The 25,549-nt window shown below is 38.3% G+C and overlaps 1 protein-coding gene across 49 annotated transcripts in view; it reads left to right on the top strand.

Moving 5' to 3' along the window:
* The window catches only part of HHLA2 (HHLA2 member of B7 family), a 140,132-nt gene that overhangs the window by 38,239 nt on the left and 76,344 nt on the right, over nt 1-25,549 (top strand). For 33 of the 49 annotated variants that reach the window (XM_084991492.1, XM_013982472.3, XM_084991499.1 and 30 more), the window contains exon 1: nt 23,328-23,413. The gene's annotated coding sequence lies outside the window, so the exon portion shown is untranslated. Of the gene's footprint in view, nt 1-7,950; nt 8,014-8,495; nt 8,659-12,085; nt 12,132-23,327; nt 23,414-25,549 lie in introns of those variants that run through there. The other 16 variants (XM_084991489.1, XM_084991483.1, XM_084991476.1 and 13 more) reach the window with 4 other exon arrangements.

Raw genomic sequence — 25,549 nt, 5'->3', positions numbered from 1 at the left:
AATGCTTCTTAGTTAACCAGGTAATGTGATACCAGGGTGATAAGGTGAATTAGTATGATCCTGTCCTTAAGGAAGCCTTGCAAAAAATTATATAGACAAGTAAATAGTTCCCATGTGAGTTGAGACATTCTTTGCATCTGCTGGTAATTGAAGAAATAGAATTCAAGTTGAGTAAACTTGGGCCTTACAGGTGAATTGGAGAAAAGAATATGAGGGTCCATCTGACTCATCTGGAGATGGTAAATCTGTTTTTCTGGGGATGAGAGTTCCTTATGTAGTATGCAGAGACAAAATACATTCTCAGGGAGGAAGACACCTTCATCACATAAAATAAGCTGCTCTTAAGGAATTGCATCCTTCAATGCCCTTCCAAAGTGGAGAAGGAGATTCTGGAAAATTTACAATTTCTAGGAAAAAAAAGGGGTATGTCAGAGTTAGATGGATTCATTTACTGTGTTTAAGGATATATATATATATTTTAAATAGACCACTAGGGTGGCAATAAAGTCAACATATCTGAGGTTTCTCAAAGCACATGAAAGAATCTTCACCTTCAGATAACTTTGACTTGTTACAATCTGGAAGCTGAGCCAATTAACCTCAGGGTTATTGTCTTCAGCTCTAAATAACTATTTAATAACTTAAAGAAACTATCATTGTGTACTCCATTGTTACAGAGGTCTAAAATAAATTAAAAAACAGCATTCTTCACCCAATAAATTATATGCTTTGAGAATGTTATAGTTTAAATTTGTGCATAGTTCCCATCCAAGAATTTAATGAGGGGGAAATAAGACTCTCTATTTGTACATTGTACTAGCTATGTCCTTATATTGCTATTTTATAGTAAAGGGAAGCCTGGTTTGTGACTGCTGGAATAGAGGCCTGAGTTTTCCCTTGTGGTGGCTATATGTAACTCCCTGATACAATACTGCTTGACTCTGCTGGCAACTAGCTTCTCTTCTGTTTTGCTGGCCTCACTATAATTTTACTTCACCCTGCTGTGAAACAGTGGGGAAACTGGGAACACAGACAGGGAAAGTCCAGTGATAATGGCAGGATTATTGCATTATTGCAGCAGTGTGCCTTTTTTGGGGGGTAAAAGGTGAGGATATCATTCAGAAGAGAATGCTGGCATATGTAAGCACTCTGTTCCTGTGAGATAAATATCTGCTGTCATACCCATTCTGTTACTAAGGAAATGGCCCTATTGCAAGAGAACTGGCCCAAAGGCCCTCTTAAAAATCACAATAATACAGGAGGAACTTACATTTGAGGAGAGATTTGAGTGTCTACTACAGACTAGGGGCTTTATTAAGGACATCAGATTTCTGTACAGAGCAAAATCGCCAACCCCAAGGGGAGAAGTCAGGAACAGTCTTATTGTTATTGAGAGAACATGAGTGGTGGATATTGAGTCTCCCTGGAACTAGAAGATTCAAAGGAAGTCTTGTAAAATACACTGGAAAGATCAGGAGACTGGTGGCAGTTTCATTTCAAGAGAAACAATCCAATATTTCAGTGTCTACAATGAAGCGAGCACATTTCAAATGCTCTTGTTTAATCTTATGTACCACCCCATGGGGTAGATGTTCCCCATGTCTCACAGATGAGGAAACTGGGGTGTAAAAAGAGCAAGCAGCTAAAGCTGCAGGGAAGGATGACCAAATGGAAGTAATAGTTTCTTTTCCCACTGAGTACAATAAAAACCCTAAACATTGCATGTAGAACAAATATAAGGCTCTGAAAAATAGAAGGAGGAAAGACAATAGGTTAGGAACCCCAGGGCCCAAGGAGCTACAGTGTGGAGAATTCTGTGGGTTTTCTCTTAGCCTCATCTAGCCTAGACTTGAAGCTGAAGAGACTGGCAACCAGAAATGCCAAGAGGCAGAGACCAAAGGGCTCAAACAAAAGACTTCTCTCTCTACTAAAAAGGTCAGAAAGGGAAAACCTAGTGAGACAGAAATCTTATAGATAATAACTTCCTTATTAATATCAAATATCTCAGAAAAGTGGTGGTAGAGAGCCTAGACTTGTGCCATTTGGAGGCTGTTAGGAAGTACTATGCCCTCCCACAGGGGTGCTGGCAGAGAAGGCTGAAGGGAACCTGGGACTTGGGTCCCTCCCTAGAGTATGAAGAACCTTGTCCTCCCCAGGGACTGCCTGGACTGCCTCTCTGACTCTACAGTGATGAAATGCATCCCTGCCTTTCCCTGCTAAAGCTGTTGTCAGGAAAAGCCAACTAAAATACAGTATAAAAATAAGATATAGAGTCTCATAAATTAAAAACAGTTGCTCTGCAAAAAGTCCCTGTTAAGAGGATGAAAAGACAAGCTACAGATGGAGAGAAAATATTTGTACACCATATATTTAACAAAGGACTGGTATCTAAGATATATAAAACATGCTTAAAACTTGAACAGTAAAAAGTCAATCTGTTAGAAAATGGGCAAAAGTATGAACAGACATTTCATCAGATGGAGTATATCAGAGTATATCAGATGGTGAATCAGCATGTGGAAAGATATTCAACATTTAGATATCAGGGAAATGCAAATTAAAACCACAGTGAGGTATCACTACATACCTGTCACAATAGCTAAATAGTGACAGCACCAAGTGCTGGTAACAAACAAACAAACAAAAAAACAGTGACATCAAATACTGGTGAATATTTAGAGAAATTGGGTCACTCATTTGCCAATGAATCACTCATACTGCTGGATGGAATATAAATGGTACAGCTATTCTGGGAAACAGACAGTTTCTTAAAAAACTAAATAGCCAAGCAACTGCAATCTTGGGTATTTCTCCCAAAGAAGTGAACACCTATGTTCAGTCAGAAACCAGTTCATAGACACTTATGGAAAATTTACTTATAACAGTCCAAAATTGAAGTCAGACCTGATGGCCTTCAACAAGTGAAAGGTTAAACCATAGTATCCATGCCATAGAATACTACTCAGCAATGAAAAGGAATGAATTATAAATACATGCATCAACCTGGATAAATCTCTAGGGGATTATGCTGAGTTTAAAAACAACCCTTTATTTATGTTTTATAGTTCTAAGCATATAAATCTTTGACCTCCTTGGTCAGGTTTATTCCTAGGTATTTAATTCTTTTGTGTATGATATTAAAAGATACTGTCTTTTCATATTCTTTTTCTAATATTTCATTGTTAGTGTACAGAAATGCAACTGAATATTAATCTTGTGTCCTGCTGCTTGGCTGAATTCGTTGATCAGCTCAAGTAGTTTTTGTGTGGAGTCCTTAGGTTTTCTGTAAATAGTATCATGTCATCCAAATATAGTGACAACTTTACCTCTTCTCTTCCTATTTGGATATCTTTTATTTCTTTTGTTTGTCTGATTGCTTCCAATACTATGTTGAATAAAAATGATGAGAGTGGGCATTCTTGCCTTGTTCCAGATTTTATCAGAAAGGCTTTTAGCTTTTCTCCATTGAGTATTACATTGGCTGTGGGTTTGTCATAAATGACTTTGATTATGTGGAGATATGTTCCCTCTATACCCATTTTGGTAAGGGTTTTAATGAATACATGTTGGATTTTGTCAAATGCTTTTTTTCTGCATCTATTGAGATTATCATGTGGTTTTTGACTTTCTTTTGTTAATGTGGTGTATGACATTGATTAATTTGCATATATTGAACTATATTTATTGATTGAGAATTCAAAGAAGTGGAAAGATATCCCATGCTCCTGTATTGGAAGAATTAATATTGTTAAAATTATCATAATACCCAAAGCAATCTACAGATTTAATGTGTTCCCTATCAAATTACTCATGACGTTTTTCACAGAATTGGAACAAATGATCAAAAATTTATATGGAACCATAAAAGACCCAGAATTGCCAAAGAAATCCTGAGGAAAAAATATGAAGCAGGAGGCATAACTCTCCCAGACTTTAGACAATATTACAAAGCCACAGTAATCAAGATAATGTGGTACTGGTACAAAAACAGACATAGTGACCAGTGGAACAGAGTAAGAGAGCCCAGAAGTAAACCTAGACACCTATGGTCAATTAATATTTGATAAAGTATGCAAGAACATAAAATGGGAAAAAGACAGTCTCTTCGGCAAGTGGTGCTGGCAAAATTGGACAGCTACATATAAATCCAACTAGAATACACCCTCATACCATGCACACAAAAAAAAAATCAAAGTGGCTTAAATTCTTAAACATAAGACAAACATCTATAAGAGAACATAGGCAAAACATTCTCTGAAATAAACTCTACAAATATTTTCTTAGGTCAGTCTCCCAAGGCAATAGAAATAAAAACAAAAAGAAACCAATGGGACCTAATCAAACTTAGAAGCTTTTGCACAGCAAAGGCAACCATAAAAAAAAAAAACAAAAAGACCTACTGAATGGGAGAAAATAGTTGCAAATGAGGCAACTGACAAGAGCTTAATTTCCAAAATACACAAACAACTCATACAAATCAACAACAACAACAATACAACCCAACCAAAAAATGGGCAGAAGACCTAAATAGCCATTTCTCCATAGAAGACATATGAATGGCCAATGGGCACATGAAAAAAATGCTCAACATCACTAATAGAGAAATGCAAATCAAAACTACAGTAAGGTTCTATCTCACACTGGTCAGAATGGCCATCATTAATAAGTTTATAAATAACAAATACTGGAGAGGGTGTGGAGAAAAGGGAACACTCCTACACTGTTGGTGGGAATGTAAATTGGTACAACCACTATGAAGAATTGTATGGAGGTTCCTCAGAAAACTGAATTTAGAACTACCATATGACCCAGCAATCTCACCCCTGGGCATATATCTGGACAAATCTACAATTCAAAAAGGTACATACACCCATATGTTTATAACAGCACTATTCACAATAGCCAAGACATGGAAACAACCTAAATGTCCATTGACAGATGAATGGATTAAAAAGATACAGTCCATGTATATAATGGAATACTACTCAGCCATAAAAAATGATGAAATAATGCCATTTACAGCAACATTGATGCAACTAGAGATTATCATACTAAGTGAAGTAAGTCAGAAAGACAAATACCATATGGTATCACTTATATGTGGAATCTAAAATATACCACACATGAACCTATCTACAAAACAAACAAATTCACAGGCTTAGAGAACAGACTTATGGCTGCCAAGGGGGAGGCAAGAGGGAGCAGGATGGATTGGGAGTCTGGGGTTAGTAGATGCAAACTATTACATTTAGAATGGATAAGCAATGAGATCCTACTGTGTATCAAAGGGAACTCTATCCAGTCTCTTGGGATAGACCATGATGGAAGGTAATATAAGAAAGGGGAATAGAGAACCCGGAAATAAACCCTGACACCTATGGTCAATTAATCTTTGACAAGGGAGGCAAGAACATAAAATGGGAAAAAGAAAGTCTATTCAGCAAGCATTGCTGGGAAACCTGGACAGCTGCATACAAAGCAATGAAACTAGAACACACCCTCACACCATGCACAAAAATAAACTCAAAATGGCGGAAAGACTTAAATATATGACAGGACACCATCAAACTCCTAGAAGAAAACATAGGCAAAACACTCTCTGACATCAACATCGTGAATATATTCTCAGGTCAGTCTCCCAAAGCAATAGAAATTAGAGCAAAAATAAACCCATGGGACCTCATCAAACTGAAAAGCTTTTGCACAGCAAAGGAAACCAAAAAGAAAACAAAAAGACAACTTACAGAATGGGAGAAAATAGTTTCAAATGATGCAACTGACAAGGGCTTAATCTCTAGAATATATAAACAACTTATACAACCCAACAGCAAAAAAGCCAATCAATCAATGAAAAAATGGGCAAAAGACCTGACTAGACATTTCTCCAAAGAAGATATACAGATGGCCAACAAACACATGAAAAAATGCTCAACATCGCTGATTATAAGAGAAATGCAAATCAAAACTACCATGAGCTATCACCTCACACCAGTCAGAATGGCCATCATTAATAAATCCACAAATAACAAGTGCTGGAGGGAGTGTAGAGAAAAGGAAACCCTCCTGCACTGTTGGTGGGAATGTCAACTGGTACAGCCACTATGGAGAACAGTTTGGAGATACCTTAGAAATCTATACATAGAACTTCCATATAACCCCGCAATCCCACTCTTGGGCATCTATCCGGACAAAGCTCTACTTAAAAGAGACACGTGCACCCGCATGTTCATTGCAGCACTATTCACAACAGCCAAGACATGGAAACAACCCAAATGTCCATCGACAGATGATTGGATTCGGAAGAGATGGTATATATACACAATGGAATACTACTCAGCCATAAAAAAGAATGACATAATGCCATTTGCAGCAACATGGATGGAGCTAGAGAATCTCATACTGAGTGAAATGAGCCAGAAAGACAAAGACAAATACCATATGATATCACTTATAACTGGAATCTAATATCCAGCACAAATGAACATCTCCTCAGAAAAGAAAATCATGGACTTGGAGAAGAGACTTGTGGCTGCCTGATGGGAGGGGGAGGGAGTGGGAGGGATCGGGAGCTTGGGCTTATCAGACACAACTTAGAATAGATTTACAAGGAGATCCTGCTGAATAGCATTGAGAACCATGTCTAGATACTCATGTCGCAACAGAAGAAAGGGTGGGGGCAAAATGTAATTGCAATGTATACATGTAAGGATAACCTGATCCCCTTGCTGTACAGTGGGAAAATAAAAAAAAGAAAGGGGATATGTATGTGTATGTGTGTATATATATATATCTATATATACAGATATGTATGTGACTGGGTCACTTTGGTGTACAGCAGGAAATGAGATAACATTGTACATCAACTATACTTTACACTTTAATAAAAATAAAAAGCCAACCAAAAAGTAATATACTATCTGATATAATACATTCTCAAAGTGACAAAATTCTTGAGATAGAAAACAGATTAACAAATGCCAGGGGTTACATGGGATGAGAGGAGGGAGGCAAATGTGGCTAAAAAGGCCAATGTGAAAGATCCTTGTGATGGAAATGTTCTGTATCTTGACTAGATGAATATCAATACTTGTATTGCTACAGACTGAATTTTATCCCCCCCAAATTCATAAGTTGACATCCTAACTAACAGTACCTCAGAATGTAATCATATCTGGAGACTGGGTCTTTACAGTGGTACCTAATTTACAATGAGGACGTTAGGGTGGGCCCTAATCTAGTACAAATTATTTCTCTATAAGAAGAGGAAATTTGGACACACACATGTACAGAGGAAGGATGTGAAGACACAGGGAGGGGATAGCCATCTCCATGTCAACAGAAACCAACCTGAGAACACCTTGAGGTGTTCAGCTCACCTGAACTTTAGCTTCTGAGGCCAAGAGGTCTCAGAAGGATCCAACCCTGCTTGACAACTTGATCTCAGACTTCTAATCTCCAGAACTGCGAGGGGATAAATTTCTGTTGTTTAAGCTATCTAACATGTAGTACTTGTTATGACAGCCCTAACAAACTAATACAATAATTAGATACTATACTACACTTTTGCAAGATGTTACCTTTTAGAGAAAATGGGTAAAGGGTACATTACATGGGATCTCTTTGTATTATTACAGCTGCACATTACTCTACAATTTATCTCAAAAAGTGAAAAAAAATACAAAGTGGTTCTGAGATTCAAATGCAGATTTTTCTGTTGTTAAAGAGCTTATACTAAAATATTAACACAAACTTTTGACACAGTCCTGTGTCAGAGGACTGTCAATTCTGAGGCTGAGTCAGAAACCCAAATTATGAATTCAGGCTTAGATGATTAACGTGGGTGCTGACCTAGAGTCTTATTGGTGATAGGTCAAAAGTAGATTTTACACTGAGGTTTTCTGATTTTCTTTATTGTGGATCAATTCTTACTGTTTACTTTCTTCCTTATAGAAAAGACTCTACCTCACAGACTCATACCTTAGAGAGTGACCTCAAGTTCTGTTGCTTTCATAGGTAAGTAAAACTACCTCACTAAAACTTAAAGGTAATTGACACCACACAGTGTTCTGTGACTTCCCAAAAGTCATACTCTTGTAATTTTGAATGTAACTACTTCATAAAGATTAGGAATATATCGCTTTTATAGATATTTTTGGTACCACACAGATGCAAAATGCAAGCCAGTTACATCGGGTCCTCAACTGAAAAATAATAATCTGAACTAGAGAAATAGAAATCTGTTTCCATGCCTAAAAAAATAAAAATCCAAAAGACAAAAACTCTCTGTTGAATTTGGGATGCTTCTGTCTGTTTCTTATATGGTAAGGCATTTTTGTAAGGATTTTCAGAGGTAATTTTAACTTTGTGAATATTTTGCTTTATATGCTGACTTTAGAAATTAACCTCCTCATAAAATCCAATCCCACTTTGCTATTTTGACACTTCTTTTGTCTGAAAGTATTCATTAACATTTCACGTAATTGCCCCATTTCCAGAGCAAGTATATAATTTCCTACAGAGTGAAGATTTCATAATGCATATCCAATAAAGTCCATCCTGTCTGCCAGTAGTCGATGCTTTGGTCTTACCATGGACTTCAAAGAGATGTTTCTACTGTGGATTCTGTTGAATCTTGTTGGCCGTCTGTACTGTTAAAAGGTGACACCAGTAGTTGGTATTTGTAATGTGTGGTATTTGTAATGTGTAATATTTCCTCAGTCATTGTTCTCTTATGAACTTCTGACTCTTTACCGAATATATACTGCTAATGATTATGGTTAAGTCAACATATAGGATTTTAAGCAAAATTGAGTAGAGTACTTTCCTTTCTTTTTACCAAGATGGTCATGTGAATAGGACTCTAATTTTGATAATATTGGAGAATAGGGAAAGCCATGATAATGTACCTATGAGAACCTACACTCTAGTAGAATAAGAAGTCAAAGGGCTTATTGAAAGAAAGGTATTTTACTTTCTGACTAAAGAATAAGTTGCACAGAGCTTCAAGAAGAATTTTTTTTTTTTTAAAACCAAGTGTACATGTTGGTTTTTTCTAAGGAATTAAAAGCAATCTTGGAAACAGGAGTTCCCATCGTGGCACAGAGGCAACGAATCAGGCTAGGAATAATGAGGTTGTGGGTTTGATCCCTGGCCTCGCTCAGAGGGTTAAGGATCAGGCATTGCCGTGAGCTGTGGTGTAGGTCTCAGACGCAGCTTGGACCTGGCATTGCTGTGGCTCTGGCGTAGGCTGGCAGCTATAGCTCTGACTAGACCCCTATGCTGGGAACCTCCATATGCTCTGAGTGAGGCCCTAAAACGATAAAAGACAAAAAAAAAAAAAAAAAAGCAATCTTGGAAACAGATTTCACATTATTATTTTTCAACTGAAGTGAACTGTCATTATTTTTATGTTTAAACAAACTACACTTTAAATGTTCTTTAAAATTTTTAATGTTTTTAATCATTAATTCTGGCATTTATATGTTAGTAACTGATACCTTTTCAACATAGACTTTGAAAGAAATAGACTCTGTGGCCACGCTATAAGACTTTATTTGTGTTCCTTAGAAAAGCCTTGGGAAAAACTCTGTTTTTCCACAGTGATGAATGTTTCAGCCAGTATATCTAAGATCTGGAAGCTGGGTCTTTATTTCTTTCCTTCATATTTATAACTTCACACCTTGCATTTCAATCTTTAGTGACAAGTAATCATGGCAATGTTTACATTCAGGCTGCTTGATTTCTGGTATTTGTCAATTATTATAAAATGATCTTTGTTGGCTCTTAAATCAGAAGCGTTGTGGCTAGCTGATCTTATAGTCCGCACTAGCTAAATAGAACTGTTCCTTTTGTACTACTACTTATACTTAGATTTGTCCTTCCCAAATCAAAAATAGTTTAACATTCAGCAGTTTGTTTTTCTTAATCCTGTGCTGATATGTGATGCTGATAGCAATATGGTACTTTGCCCAAGAGATTTCATTCAATTTTTGCACAGAAACAAGCAAATATGAATAACCATGTTCCTTCTTTATAAAATTAGTGAAAGCAACCCCCCATTAATGCATATATGTATATATAATTATAACTGATAAATATCGCTATTACTGCTATTATAAAAGCTATAAAGACATCACCCTATTTTCTTCCATGAGACTATTTAATATATCTAAGAAGCCATAAGGATAAATATTTTACTCTTTATTAACAAACATAGGATGAAAAGGAGCTAGTCAGGAAGGTTTATAGACATGGAACTCTATAAACTGATCTTCGAAATGTAATTGGGTAAAGATATCTGCAAAAGAGCAATTTATGTATTTCTCTTCATGTTTACATATACATCATTCTTCTTAAAGAATCACTACCTTAAAAATAACCACAATTTCCCATTATTAAGCACCAATGTGTGCAAGGTTTTATATAGAACTTGTTGAAGTTATACTTGGTACTCAAATATTAAATCTTATAACTGTTGTTTGTGATTGTAAGTGGAAAAAATGAGTATTGAATTTTAGGTCTGGTGATTAATAGGTAATAAGAAGAAGGAACCAGAAAATCAATATAATGTGTTTATAGCATGTTGAAACTTGGGTTCCTCCAGAAAGCAGAGCTTGAGAGAAATCTTTCATTTTAAGTGGTTGATTTTGGTGAAGGGAACCCAAATGGTGGAGGGGCCCTGAGAAGAGTGAGAAAAGGAGAGAGGTGAGCTAACTCAAGGGTGTGTTCTGGAGTCACTATCCCTGTGGCAACTGGAGGCTTAGTCCTGGTGGGGGTGCTTTAAGGAACCATGTAGAAGACCCTTCAGAACTGTTGCCTGCCAACACAAAAGAGAGGAGTAACTCAGTCCTACAGGCTAAAATAGCACAGAAGGGTTTTAATTTTCTCTCCTTTGGGGTTCTCTCTAGGAAGCAGAGAATCGTTGAGTCAAGCAAGATAGACTCAGAGAATATCTGAGATGAGGGGCTGTCAAGGACCCCTGTGTGCTGCTAACAGTTGATTCAGCAGTGGTCAGAGTCAGAAGTGGTGGTGGTGGGGGCGCTGTTGGAACATGAGAGGGGAAAGTGATGCCCATCTTTGACACTTATTTGCTAGATGCATGACTTGTCACACTTAGTACCCATTTCTTAATCCTCAAAGAGGGGGTAAACTACTCTGCCTGTAGTTAGGGTTACAAATCCTTTCTCAGGGTTAAGGATTTGTTTTTACAAATTGCACCTGGAAGCAATTCAAATGATAACCCACCACAAAGTTGAAAATAGTTGAGTCTATTCTAGACCTGAGACATGTAGAAACACAGGGAAAACAGAACAAGGGGTCACAGAAAAAAATCTAGGACGACACAAGAAGCCTCTGAATATGATGTTACAGCTCTGTAGCAACCAGGGACCAGGCCAGGAAGACATGCACAAATGATGACAGACATCACATTTAATATCTAGGGAAATAACTGTGTGAATATAACAGATCAAATTTTCTACTAGCTGATATTAGGAGACCGTTTCTTGTTAGAAATAAGTATTGATTAAATATTGATTTAGCAAATGCCTAATATATAATGCCTTGTCTGCTCTCTGACCAATTTAAGATCGTCTTCATTTTAGTCATGTCTATCTACCCCCTCAGCTTAAGAGCTCAAATTCACTTTCTTCTTCAGTGTTTTGAAATTGAAAGACTCCAGCCAGATTGTTAATTTCAGCCATTTTTGATCTCTGAGGATTCAGCCAGTAGCTACTCTTCCATTCTCAAGTTACATGACAGTTATACTTTTATTTCTTCATATTTCTTCAGAACTTTTGCAAATTGAATAAGTGTTAAATACCAGTGTTACTTTAAATTCTCTTCTGAGCCTTAGTGTAGGTGCATATGCATGATAGATACAATCAATGTTAGCAATATTCCATCTGCCATTTCTCCTCTCAGCAACTTGAAGACATTATAGAGGAACTTGGCAGAGGAGAACCCAAACTGGTATGTACTTGAATTGGTAACAAATCTCAAAGCCTAGCAAGTGAACCTCTGCAAGCAGTGGCCCTATGGACTTCTCTAATCTAGGTTCCTAATAGCTCATCCTACTTCCTTTCAGGTAGCCCTCCCTGGAGACATTGGGACAAATACGTCACAGTGGAAAGGTACATAACCTAAATCTCTTGACATATAGTCTTGACTTGTGGTATGAATGTTGAGGTAGCTTTCTCTGTGACATAAACCTCAGAGCAACCGTTATCTCTCAGCTACTGATATTCTTAAATACCTAAATTCTATTTTTACCTCGGCTTGAGCAGTCTCTGCATAATAAAGATCTTTGTGTGTCTATGGTATTTCATCTTAAAACTTCAAAAATGTTCAAAGAGTATCTAGTTCTTCTATTTTGGGATTCTGTGAAAGTCTGTTCTCCCCATGTGTGGGCTTTAGGATCTGAGCTATTTCCTTAAACTAATATTAGAGTGGCTGTGATGTACCAGGAACTACATGGCCCAGGGTATTCAGAGGTGAAAGCTGGAATTGCCCGCATCTTTAAAGGAAGTCCCAATTTGATCTTATTTCATAATGGATCTTATTAAATAATGAAAAAACTTGGCCTGGGTGACAGTGGGGATCCTGGGAGGAGAGGCGTGACCTCCAGTTCACCTTCCGGGGGTAGAAAAAGGCTCACCACTGAGGTCTACTGAGTAGAAGAAAGAGGACAAGAAAGAAAGGGAAGGAGTTTCCCAAATGTACCCTGCCCTTTCCTCCAAGTGTCTTTGTGTGGCAGGAGGCTAAGGTGGATGTGGGCAGCAATGAATGAAGGCTAGAAAACTAGTCAGGTCCATAGGATCAAGGGCTTCATATGCCCTTTGGTCTAGATAGAGGGGTCCTGTTGAAGTCCTGTTGAAGAGTCCATTGTCTGCATGAGGTAACAAGTAAATACTGACCACCTACTATGTGCTTTAATGTAGTAGGCACAATGCTGATTGTTGGGGATTACAGGGGTGAGGGAAGCATGGTCCCTAGTATCTATCACACATGTTCTTGTCAGAAAAAAATGCCCAGTAGCTATAATAACAATATGTGATATGAAAGCATAAAGGAGAGGCACTGTGAAGCTTTCCCCCATGGAGTTCGAGGAAGTCTTTACAAAGAAAGCTATCCTCTGAAGCCGAGTTTATTAATCTTGGGCATTCTCACAACCAGAACTGCAGTGGGAATTGTAGGTGTGGATAAGCTATGCCTCTTTGTAGGGCTGTGGCTCTTTTTCATGGAACTGTCAGCACGCACTGCAATCAGTAGCAGAATTTTCTTTATGACTCTGTGGCCAGCTAGATAAGCTTACCCTGGGCCTGGAAGTCAAAGATCAGTTCTCCCACCCCACCCCTGCACCATCCCCACCCACTGCCCTAGGGTGCTGCCTGAATCAGAGGCTGATGTGAAGGCTGGCACGCAGAGCATGGAAACCCGAGTGCACTAGCTATTCCCCTACATTTGCTATAACTGGGCATTCTGATTTCTGGATTTTAAATATCTGTATTGACCCTGATCTGGGTGGGGTTTACTTTGAAAGGAGTCTTGCCTAACATCAGTGGTTATGTACTAAGTAACCAAAATACCTTGGACTTTGCTCTCTGATTCATACTGCATTTATCATCGCACCTTAATTCAACCTGCATTTGTATGGACTACTTAGTGTTTAACTGGAAGGCATAAATTTCTAAGATAAGAATTTTTTTTCTAAGTTGTTTATCCCTAAAACTTAAAATAGGATGTGAATGTGTCAAACAATGTATGGTTTTACTTAATGGTCTTATTTTTCCACTAAGAAAAATATCATGACTGGTTATATAAGTTGATTTAGTGCAAATAACCACAGTACATTTGTGCAAAACACATGCTTAATATAAGGTTGTCTTGAGGAATCATGCTGAAATAGTTTAAATAATTTACCAAAAATGAGAAAATGCAAAGGACAGAAGTCCTAATGTTTTGATAAGATGGTGAAGGAGGGATGAGAAATGTTTGCTTTGAAAAGTATTTGGGGAAATTTATGTCTGAGGGTATATTTTTACTTCTAATTGTTCATGTAGTTACACTACAGAGGCTTGTTATCTCCCCCAAGGATACATGTTTCCTCCAGTGTCAGGGAAAAGAAACAAGGACTGTGGTTTGATAGCAGAGTCAAATTATCTTTGAATTCAAAAATAAGAAGCTTGGAGTTCCCATCGTGGCGCAGTGGTTAACGAATCCGACTAAGAACCATGAGGTTGAGGGTTCGATCCCTGGCCTTGCTCAGTGGGTTAAGGATCCAGCGTTGCCGTGAGCTGTGTGGTGTAGGTTGCAGACATGGCTCAGATCCCACATTGCTGTGGCTCTGGCATAGGCTGGTGGCTACAGCTCCGATTAGACCCCTAGCCTGGGAACCTCCATATGCTGCAGGAGCAGCCCAAGAAATGGCAAAAAGACAAAAAAAAAAAAAAAAAAAAAAAGCTAAAGTCAGTTAGATAGTTATACTGTTACAAGGCATAGTCATTAAGTAAATCTCACTTTTAATGCCTAAGAAAAGATTCAACAAATTAAGATTTAATTTTCATTATGTTTTTATTATTTGGGACTTGGAACAATAGAAAGAGGTACTAAAAGACAATTCAGGAGTTCTGTGTTACTCGTACCTGACAAAGAAATCTTGAATTTCCACGTTTCCCATAGACTTGCAGGAAATCATTTCTGTCCGAAGTAAACTGGTGTCATCCCCCACATTTAAAAGCATATAAGCATATTTTTAATTAAAATATGTAACTAGGTGTAGTGGTCAGGATCATGAAGTCCAAAGTCAAATAATCTTTGGTGTGAATACCAGTTCCCTCATTAAACAATTGTGTATTTTTCTCTGAATTTCCTAATGTGTAAAATGAGGTAGGCAGGGTGCCCAGAGCTTGCCATGAAGAGTAAATGAAATGCATTAAAGTGCTTAGTGACGTGCCTGGTGTGTAGAACATGATCAATAAATATTAATTATTATTATTTCAGAATATAAAAATAAATGACAATTTTCTAATTACATTATAACATGATATTGTGATATATAATTATATAATACTGGGTGTCCTAAAAGTTTGGCAGTTGTTAAAGTAAATTAGAGACCTTGGAGAAGGGCTTTTCCTGGCTTCAGTCTGTGGCTGCCCAGAGTGCTATCTGCTGGTTTGTGCTGGGGAAGGAACTGATTCTTGAATTCACTTTTCCTCCAGACAATCAGAGGAGACCAAAGCTGTATGAATATTTTGACCAATAACGGGGGATCCTGGGTGGCTCCTCACTGCTGTGGTCAGTAACAAGGTATACATTGTACTGTAAGTCATTATAGGTATCTTACTTTCTGAGACTGGCCAATCAACTTAGAAATTCCCAGACACTTGCTGGGGAGTGGAAACTTTGTTTTAAACTGTTACATGACAGCATCCTATTCTTTGAGGCTTTGAATGAATATTTGCAACTGACTTCCAACTCTAGACATGTAAAGATTTCCCCAGCAGCAGCTCAGGTGCTACCAGAGTGCCCAGTTACTTCCCGATTTATTTTAAGCCCCAGAAAGACCAAATAGCCTACTCGGGAAAACTCCGGTCTTTCTCAGACCTCCTCCAGGTGAGGTTGGCCCTTGAGGATACACTCCAGGGCTCTGACCTGCCTTCCCTGGAAAGGAAAACGAGAGTCCAAGTTCATTCCTCTCAGTGGGAGCTATAAACATATGTCATCCTAAAAATTCCACTAGTCTTGCGTTTTTTTTTTTTTTTTTTTTTTTTTTTTTTTTTTTTTTTGGTCTATGCCACAGCCACAGCAATGCAGGATCTGACCTGCGTCTGCAAACTGCACCACAATTCATGGCAATGCCGGATCCCCGACCCACTGACCAAGGCCAGGGATCGAACCCTCATCCTCTTGGATACTAGTAGGATTCATTTCTGCTGGGACACAATGGGAACTCCAGGTTCTCCTTTCTAATGTATAGTCTCTTTCTCACATGTGCCCATCTTTGGTATTCAGTTGTTTATTCAAAATCTCAATTTTAGCCCAAAGTGAAGTTCCCAGTAAATAATTTAGGGCCTCTTTTACTTCATCATATTTAAAAATCCCTCTTTCTTTGTGATAGACATTACCCTGTCCTTGGAGGTCTGCTTTCCTTTGGCTTTCCTTTCCCGCTGGTCTCTGCGATACGCCTCCTGTTGCATCCCTGCCTGGTGAAGGATAAGATGTGGCTAGCAGGTGCAGCTTCTCTCTCTTCAGTTTAAGAATTTTTCTTCATAAAAACTGCTAAATGTCCCTTCAGAGGCTTACTTTTAAATGCTGAGTAATGAGGGGTTGCTCTTCCTTTGATCTTGATGTTGGAATCTTGTAGTCTGCAAATTGTACATCACTCCTTATCAGCCATTTAGAGTTCAAACTACTAATCCCCAACCAACAAGATGTTAAGATACAAGCTAGAGATATGAACATATATGTTTACAGCTTTATTACTTTAATTATTTCTATTTCAGGTGAGTCTTTGCCATGGCCATCCGGGATCTGTCCTACACACCATCTTTGAAAAATGGGGTCCCTTTTAGCTAATTTAATAAAGATTGGAGGCAATGCAGAAGACACTTTCTAGAGAGAAAAACCTATCTTCTCCTTCCGTCCCATCTTGTATCTGCCTTAGCTGAAACCACTTAGAATGTCCTGTCCATTATACAAGATCAACATTACTAAGACAGACTTTGGTAATATTTCTATATATAGGATGATTAAAGTTTAACATCTTTTTTATTTGTAATTATTTTTTAAAAATTTTATTGAATATAGTTGATTTACAGTGTTGTGTTAGTTTCAGGTGTACAACAAAGTGATTCAGTTATATACACACACATAATTCTTTTCTAAGATTCTTTTCCATTATAGGTTATTACAAGATTTTTCTTTTTTCTCTTTTTTTGTAGGGGTGCACCCACAGCATGTGGAAGTTCTCAGGCTAGGAGTCAAATCTGAGCTAAAGCTGCCGGCCTACACCACAGCAGTGCAGGAATCGATCCGCCTCTGCGACCTACAGCTCACAGCAATGCTGGATCCTTAACCCACTGAGCAAGGCCAGGGATGGAACCTGCATCCTCATGGATACTAGTCAGATTTGTTTCCGCTGCACCACAACAGGAACTCATGCAAGGTTTTGAATATAGTTCCCTGTGCTATCCAGTAGGTCCCTGTTGTTTATCTATTTTATATATAGTAGTGTGTATGTTTTAATCCCAAACTCTTAATTTATCCCACCCTTTCCCCTTTGGTAACCATAAGTCTGTTTTCTATGTCTGTGAATGTATTTGTTTTGTAAATAAGTTCATTTGTATCATTTTTTGGATTCCACATATAAGTGATATATGACATTTCTCTTTGTCTGATTTAACATCATTTCAAATTAGGGAGGTAAATATTTCTTCTCATAGAGGATAACATTGTCTTATACGAAGTTCAGTACTTCATTAAGCAGTCTATTCCCAGTAACATATTTAAAATTTTGCTCATTGTTTTGGGGCTACGGGGGCCATATTATTTCCTTTTTAACCTATTGTGTATAAACTGTGCCCTCCCAATCACACTGTCCCAACTCACACAATCCCTACCTCAGCCTGCTTTTAAAAATTTTTAAAGAATACTTTTCTATATTTAAATAGAACTCGGATCCTGTGTTGTTGTGCCTGTGGGGTGGGCTGGCAGCTTTAGCTCCATTTTGACCCCTAGCCTGGGAACTTCCATATACCGCATGTGCGGCCTTAAGAAGCCAAAAAAAAAAAAAAAAAAAAAAAAATCCCCTCAATTTATATATTCTTTGAATCATTTCTTCCAATCATCTTATCTTTAAAGAATTTGTTATACCTTATTCAAAGCTGTGCTATATTTTAAAAACCCTAAACATTTAATGATCATTTACCTATAAGTATGTAAGCAGTTTTTACTATAGCTTTTGATATAATTGCAAAAATCCCCTCAAGCTATGTTTCTAAGAAACATGGGCACTAAACTAAAATATTTAGCAGAGATATCTCATTTATTTAAAACATTATAAATGCAAATTAACACAAAACCAAGATACTCCTTTTTCTTAGTAAAATATTTAAAATACCTAATGCTGGTGGTCTTAGTGTGTGACAAGCACTTCCAAACAGAGCTAGCATATATTACCAAACCCTGTCTGAAAGCAATATGTTAGTAACTATAGAGCATATATAATCCTCGAATTAATTTCAAATTCATAAAATGCTAAGATGTTGTAAAAAGCACCCTATTTCCATACCTAGTCAGTTACTAGAAAATCATCTCCTGGTGGGTTTATTGGAGTAGAGTCCTAAGGGCTAGGATCCTATTGATGATTAAAGTTTTTCTTCTGAGATACATTATTTGCCGGTAGGACATGTAGGCAATAAAAACATTAGTGCTTTTTATTCTTTTAGCCCTTTTGATTATAAGGCAGACAGCCTTAGGCAACTTCTAAAACTCTGTCTGCTAATTGTTGGTAAGGGGACCTCATTTCTGGGTTCCAAGATTTTTATAATAGTTAAAACTTATTATGTACTCTATGGTTGGCATTGTTCTAAGTACTCTTATACACATTCATTTGTTTAATCCTCCATACCACCTAAGAGGTTTTTCTCCATCTCTGTCCAATGCCACAGAGCTAAGTATAAGAGCCAGGATCTGTGTTCCAACAGTCTTACTCTCTATTGGTCTTTCTCAACTAAGATCAATGATGTTATACTTACACTTATCTTCCTCCAGTTCAAGCTCCAAATGTGGCTTTACAAAGTCTTATCCTCTCTCACTCTTAACTCTTCTCATTAGCTTTACATCAAACTGGAACTTGTCTTTTCTGATATTTTAATTTGAGCCTGTCACTATCCTAATTTTGAATTCAACCATGATAATACCTTTCTAACTTTGGTTATTCTCTTTTTAAGTTTTTTAAAAATTTCATTTTTTATTAAAGCATATTTGATTTACAATACTGTGCCAATTTCTGCTGTATAGCAAAGCGACTCAGTCATACATATGTATACATTCCTTTTTTAATATTATTTTCCATCATGATCTATCCCAGGAGACTGGATATAGTTCCCTGTGCTATACAGTAGGACCTTATTGCATATCCATTCTAAATGCAACAGTTTGCATCTACTAATCCCAAACTCCCAGTCCATCCCACTCTTCCCCCTTGTCAGCCACAAGTCTGTTCTCTATATCACTGAGTCTGTTTCTGTTTTGTAGATAGGTTCATTTGTCATATTTTAGACTCCACATGTAAGTGATATCATATGGCATTTGTCTTTTCTCTTTCTGACTTCACTTAGTATGATATCTCTAGTTGCATCCATGGTTATTTTTAAAATCTGAGCTTAGGAGTTCCCGTCGTGGCGCAGTGGTTAACGAATCCGACTAGGAACCATGAGGTTGCGGGTTCGGTCCCTGCCCTTGCTCAGTGGGTTAACGATCCGGCGTTGCCGTGAGCTGTGGTGTAGGTTGCAGACGCGGCTCGGATCCCACGTTGCTGTGGCTCTGGTGTAGGCCAGTGGCTACAGCTCTGATTCAACCCCTAGCCTGGGAACCTCCATATGCCGCGGGAGCGGCCCAAGAAACAGCAACAACAACAACAACAACAACAACAAAAAAAAAAAAAAAAAAAAAAAAATCTGAGCTTAGAGAAACCTTTTCAGTTTCAAAGGTTTATTTAGCTTTTCTATCCTTTTTTTCTGGAGGGAGGAAGGATTATTTGTGACACTATTATTTTTATTAAATTTGAGAGACTGGTCCATTGTGTCATTTTTCATTTTAAGGACTTTTATCACAGAGTCATAGCTAAATCCTTGGAAATATTTTCTAAAGTCTATAGCAAATGTCTGTCTGTGGTCAATGTATTTTGGGTGTGTAGTGATTACCTTATTAGTCTCTCCAAAACCAGCCTGTTTGGTTCTTCTTTGTCTCAGGAGAGTGGAGTTGTACTGTGCTTATTTTAAATACAGGCAACATGTGTACTGTGTGAGGAAGTAGTTTGAACATTAGTCTAAGACCCTGTCAAGCAAGAATTCTAGTATCTGAGCTTGTAGAACTTTTGTGCAACAGAGGCTTTTACTGTTTGTATCCACATCTTCTACCCCACTTTTCATGAACAGTGTTAGGTACCTGGAGTGAATAGCTCCCTTTTGATAGTGGAAGTTCAGAAATGAGTCTTCTAGAACCCCCTTCTAGTTACACATTCCCTTGGGCAAAAAGATAGCTCAACCATTTTGAACTATTAACTGATGAATTCATAACTTTTTCATTATAGCTTTGACATGAATAAAGTTTTGTACTTCTTTGGATATAAATATCTCTTTCATTACATCTGCATTTTCTATAGTATAATTCAGAGACATTATATGCTTACCATATTAGTTATCTACTACTGTACACCAAATTAACCCAAAATGCAGTACTTTAAAATGACAAGTGCTTACTTAGTTCACAGTGTCTGTAGGTCTGAAATCAATATATGACTTATCTGAGTGCCTCAGGCCCAAGGCCTCTCATGAGGTTTCAGCCAGTGACAGCCAGTGCTACAGTCTCAACTGAAGGCCTGATAGGAGCAGGGTCTACTTTGAAGTTCACACCCATGGTTGTTAGAAGAAATCTGTTCCCTGTGGGCTCTTGGACTTGGAGGTCTTAGTTCCATGCTGGCTGTGGGTAAGAGGCCTCTATCAGTTCTATGCCATGTGGACCTCTCCATGGGGCAGCTCACAGCATGGAAGCTGACTCACTTAGAACAAGAGAGCAAGCAAGGAGCCAAGACGGAAATCAATCTTTTTGTAACTTAACATGGATGTGACATTTCATCACTTCTGCTGTATTCAGCTGCTCAGAAGTGAGTCATTAGATCCAGCTTAGATTCAGGAAGAAGGAATTATATAAGGGTGTGATTTCTAGGAGGTAGATCACTGAAGCTCTCTTAAGAGGTTGCCTATCATACCTACCAGGAGTGTTGTGTGTGTGTGCACTTGAGTGTGCTTGTGTGTGTGTGTGTGTGTGTGTGTGTGTGTGTGTGTAAAGCAAAAAGAGTCTCAGTCAGCCATAGACTAGATCTAATGACTTATAATAAGAGGCCAAGCATGATAAATGCCACAGTGGAAGTGATGACATCACTATGGAAGTGTAAAGGAGAGTTGTTTGGAGGAGGATCCCAGGAAACTTCATGGAAGACATGGGGTTTATGTATGATTTTGAAGGATAGAAGGAGCCTTGACAGGAGGGTGCTGGCACCCCAGGTTGGGACAACATGGACTGAGCACAGGGCATAGTCGAGAGACTGGTAAGTGACTGTGACCAGAATCTTAGAGTGTGTGATGACAGGGATAAAGGGAGGAGGGAAAGGTAGCCAAGGACTAGATTTTGGTATCTTACATTTTATTTTGAGAGGTTTGTTTTTTGTGGGCAACATGAATCTTTTGGCTTTTTGAGGAGAATATACTGGTTAGAACATGTATATGGACCATATTTTCTGTCCTTCATGACATGGGGTATGACGTTAATAGCAGGTGTTTTATCCTTAGGGCTTGCCATTTGCTATGAATCTGTAATAAATCATTCAGTTCCTTGCCCCACAGTGTACTCATCTATGAAATGGTCATATTAGTATATATTTTCAGTTATTGCTGGATTGAGTAAAAGAATATTTGTAACATACTTAGCAGATTTCCTGTCAATCACCAACACTTTTTGAGTGACTTCTATTAATTACAAAGTGAACCACAGGAGAGCTGCTTGCGTGCGTGAGTAAAGGATGTCTTTCTTATTGCTTAAGCCATCTCTGTGGGCAGCACAAAAGGAAAAGAACTTTATAAGATCAATTTTTTTGTAGTTGAGTTTATTTTATGAATCTGAGTCTGAATGCCCACCTGGAAGGCAAGAACATTCAGAAACCACATCTCCCCAAAGAGGTGTGGCTGAAATGGTCACACCTGGACCCACCCAAAAGATAATCAGCTTCTCAGCCTCTTGACAATGCACATGGCACAGAGTGGAAGGAGGATGGGCTTTGGAATGGGACTCAGGGGTGTCAAGATGCTTAAGCATCTTTGCGACTTTGAGCAGTTTACTTCCTCCCTGAACCTCCACTTCCTCATTTTAAATAGAGAGCAGGAGTTCACGTCGTGGCGCAGTGGTTAATGAATCCGACTAGGAACCATGAGGTTGCGGGTTCGATCCCTGCCCTTGCTCAGTGGGTTAACGATCCGGCGTTGCCGTGAGCTGTGGTGTAGGTTGCAGACGCGGCTCGGATCCCGAGTTGCTGTGGCTCTGGTGTAGGCTGGCAGCTACAGCTCCGATTTGACCCCTAGCCTGGGAAACTCCATATGCCGCGGGAGCGGCCCAAGAAATAGCAAAAAGACAAAAAAAAAAAAAAAAAAAAAAAAAAAAAAATAGAGAGCAAATAGGGACTTAAATGGGGACTATTATAGTCATAACTAATTATCCAGCCTTTTAACATCTTTTCAAAGATTTATCTCCATAGAGAAGGCTACCCTAACTCCTCATCTTTTAAAGACTCTATCTCTAGATGTAGTAATTGAATTTTTTCTTTCTATAGTTTATCCTCCTTTAACTCTGCCAGCTAGAGTGGATAGAGGGATTTTTAGGAAGGGAAAATCTCCCTTAATCTACCACAGATTTTCTTAAATAGAGAAAATTGTTTGTAATTGTTCAGTTTATTATAATCATATTCTCCAATTCTATTTAGAATCTGATTTCTCCTTTTACTATTTTACTCTTTAATATCATAAAATACTTCAACCTCCATCTTCCCTCCCAAACTGAATTGGCAGTATTATTTTAGATTCAAAACTACTTGTTCTTTGGAGTTCCCTGATGGCCTAGCAGGTTAAAGTTCCAGCGTCATCACCGTGGTGGCTCAGATCGCTGCCGTGGCATGGGTTCAGTCCCTGGCCTGAGAATTTCCACATGCCGCAGCACAACCAAAAATAAAAACCAAAAAACTTCTTGCTCCTTTAAACTTGTTTTAATCTAACTTTTTACACCTGATCTCTTCAGATTAGAAGGATGACTATCAGAAACCTACTCCCTAGCAAATTTAGAAGCAGTGTCAGTGGAGGACAGCTATGACCCAGTATATGGTACATGCAAAGCATGTTAAGTTATCCATTTTACTAGAGTGGGGGCCTGGTGGAAAAGAACGTGAAAACTCAGCTGAAGGTGTCGGTAAGAATTATGACTCTGAAATCTGTGCCTCTGCAAGTGCACAGTTCATAGTCTACCAGGGAATTGCCTCTTCTCTGTGGACCTTTGACCAGGGCTTGTGCTGTTGAAGGGAGGAGAGAGAGCAATGGCGTCTACGGAAACCCTTCAAAGGCATTGCTGAGAGCTTCCTCTCTTCCAGGTATTTCTGACAATTCTTTTTCCTTTTCTTATGACCATAGAAATCTTTCCCAGGAATTGCTTCAAAATTAACCAGAAGGCACTCAGGGATCACTCAATACTTTCCTTCAGTCTTCCTTAGTTTCCCTAGAAATGGTGGGTCCACACTTGGTATGCAAATCTTTGGGGCTCTGGAAAATCATTGTGACCTTTTACCACTTTTCCAGCCTCAGAAATGGTATTTCTACTTTAACAAATAATTGATAGTGGTTTCCAAAACTGTTTTTTAAGCCATGGGCATGTTGCATAGTTTGCGAATGCTGACTCTGGAAATGAGACCACCTTCTCTCTTTGACTTCAGGACTGTAGCCCATTAAAACAAAAACATTCTAGCACTTCTTGGAGAAAAGTCCAGGTGATAGCAACAGAAACCAAACTGCTGCAGTGGCTCAAGCGTTGTTTAAATGCAGTGCTAACTGGATTAGCCTTCAATTCTAGGTGCACCTGGTAGAGAGGAGGTGGGTTACAGGGAGAGGGTGTTTGCACCTGGTAGAGAGGAGGTGGGTTACAGGGAGAGGGTGTGGAGAGCTTCCCTTCTTACACTGTTTTAAGAAGCTATGCACTTAATGTTCTCAATTGAAAGGACTTCTTTTTAATCTCCTCATAGAATTTAAAATAATAAACACTAAGGTTAATTGTAGGATAGATTTTTTTTTTTTAGGGATGTTGGTTTACCACTCATTTCATCTTTGGTTGTATTAAGTGATAATTAGGAATAGTGGGTCTTTCTACCACGCTTTTATCTTTTAGGGAGAAAGCCCAAATCCTTTTTGAAATCAAGGAGTGCGATATCTAGTGTTCTTTCCTGTTCACATGACTAGTCTCAGTGTGAGAATCTAAATTTCTTAAATAACCACATCAATTGCTAAACATTATTCCTAAAAATTTACAAATTGACAAATTATGTTACTAATCTAATTACATGTAAATTAAACTATCAGCTTTATAGTTATCAGGAATAACTTGGCAACAAGGAGAAGAAATCTGTTTACTTTTTTTTTTAAAAAAAAAACTTCAAAATGTTAAATAGTTTTTGTAAAAAGACCCAGGAAGTATAGAATAGCCTAAGTGAAAATAAGAGCAATAGATGCAGTCAGGGCTTGGAAATCTTAGGATGGTTAGTTTAGTGGGAGGAGAGAAAGGAGGTGAGTATTAGAATGACAGGGGCTTATGTCAGAGTAGAGTGCTCTAAGTTTGAGATTTCATGGGTGGAACAGTTTGGAGTGACAGGGCAGGAATTCATCTATGGAAATGATAGATTGAATGGAAAAGTGACTAGTTTTGAAGTTATAGACATTTTCTTCATGTAGTTTTGGATCTGTTATCACATGGGCATCAAAGTTACTCAAGATGGAGAGGGAGACTGAGTTTTGGTGCTACTTTTCAAAGTCTATGGGAGCTGATCAAAATTTAGTAGACAGCCAATGAGGGAGGGACATAGGAAAGCCAAGACAGATAACCCAAGTCACAAGGTATTTGTTAAAAATAATTTATATCTATGAAAGATGGAGAAAATACTATACCCAGTCATATACACCCCATCCAGCTTAATACAGTTGACACTCCCTAAGGGCCCTCCTGTGTAGAAGCAAGGTCACTTCAGAAGAAATTTCTATTGTCACGGTGAAATCCAGAAGTACTAAAGTGACAGAAGTGATGGTTTGGAAAGACCTTTCTCGTACAAGGAGATTGCCAGCTTTATCTGCGGATTCCAGTGTGAGAGAATGTGAAAAATGAGTCCCCTCTTCTGAAGGAAAAAGAGAAGAGAGGGAAATGGCACCTTTGGGAATGAATCAGGTTTCAGCTGAGGCTGTAACATAGCAGAAATCCAAGCAGGTTATGGGAAAAGGGCAGTTTGTTGTGGAAGGATGTTTTCAGAGGGCGCAGGGGAGAGACTGGAGAGGGATAAGAGAAGCAGGAGGCTGGGTCAGGCGATAAGCTGTGCAGAACCTGGGAAGGTGAGTATTTGAGAAGATGTGTGTCCTGTTCAGAGAGTGAAATGCCAGCTTTTGCAGAGACGTGAAGAAGGAAAAGATCAGCTCAGGCCTTATAGGATATCCTGACAGGGGCTTTCACTGAATTCATTTGTATCTTAGGG

Source organism: Sus scrofa, chromosome 13, assembly GCF_054392235.1.
Source record: "Sus scrofa isolate SSC_HxYL_T2T_F1_AM1 chromosome 13, Sscrofa_HxYL_maternal_Yorkshire_Landrace_v2.0, whole genome shotgun sequence".
Lineage (NCBI taxonomy): Eukaryota > Metazoa > Chordata > Mammalia > Artiodactyla > Suidae > Sus > Sus scrofa.
The sequence above is the reverse complement of the archived record's forward strand: the minus strand, read 5'-3'. Positions and strand labels throughout refer to the sequence as shown.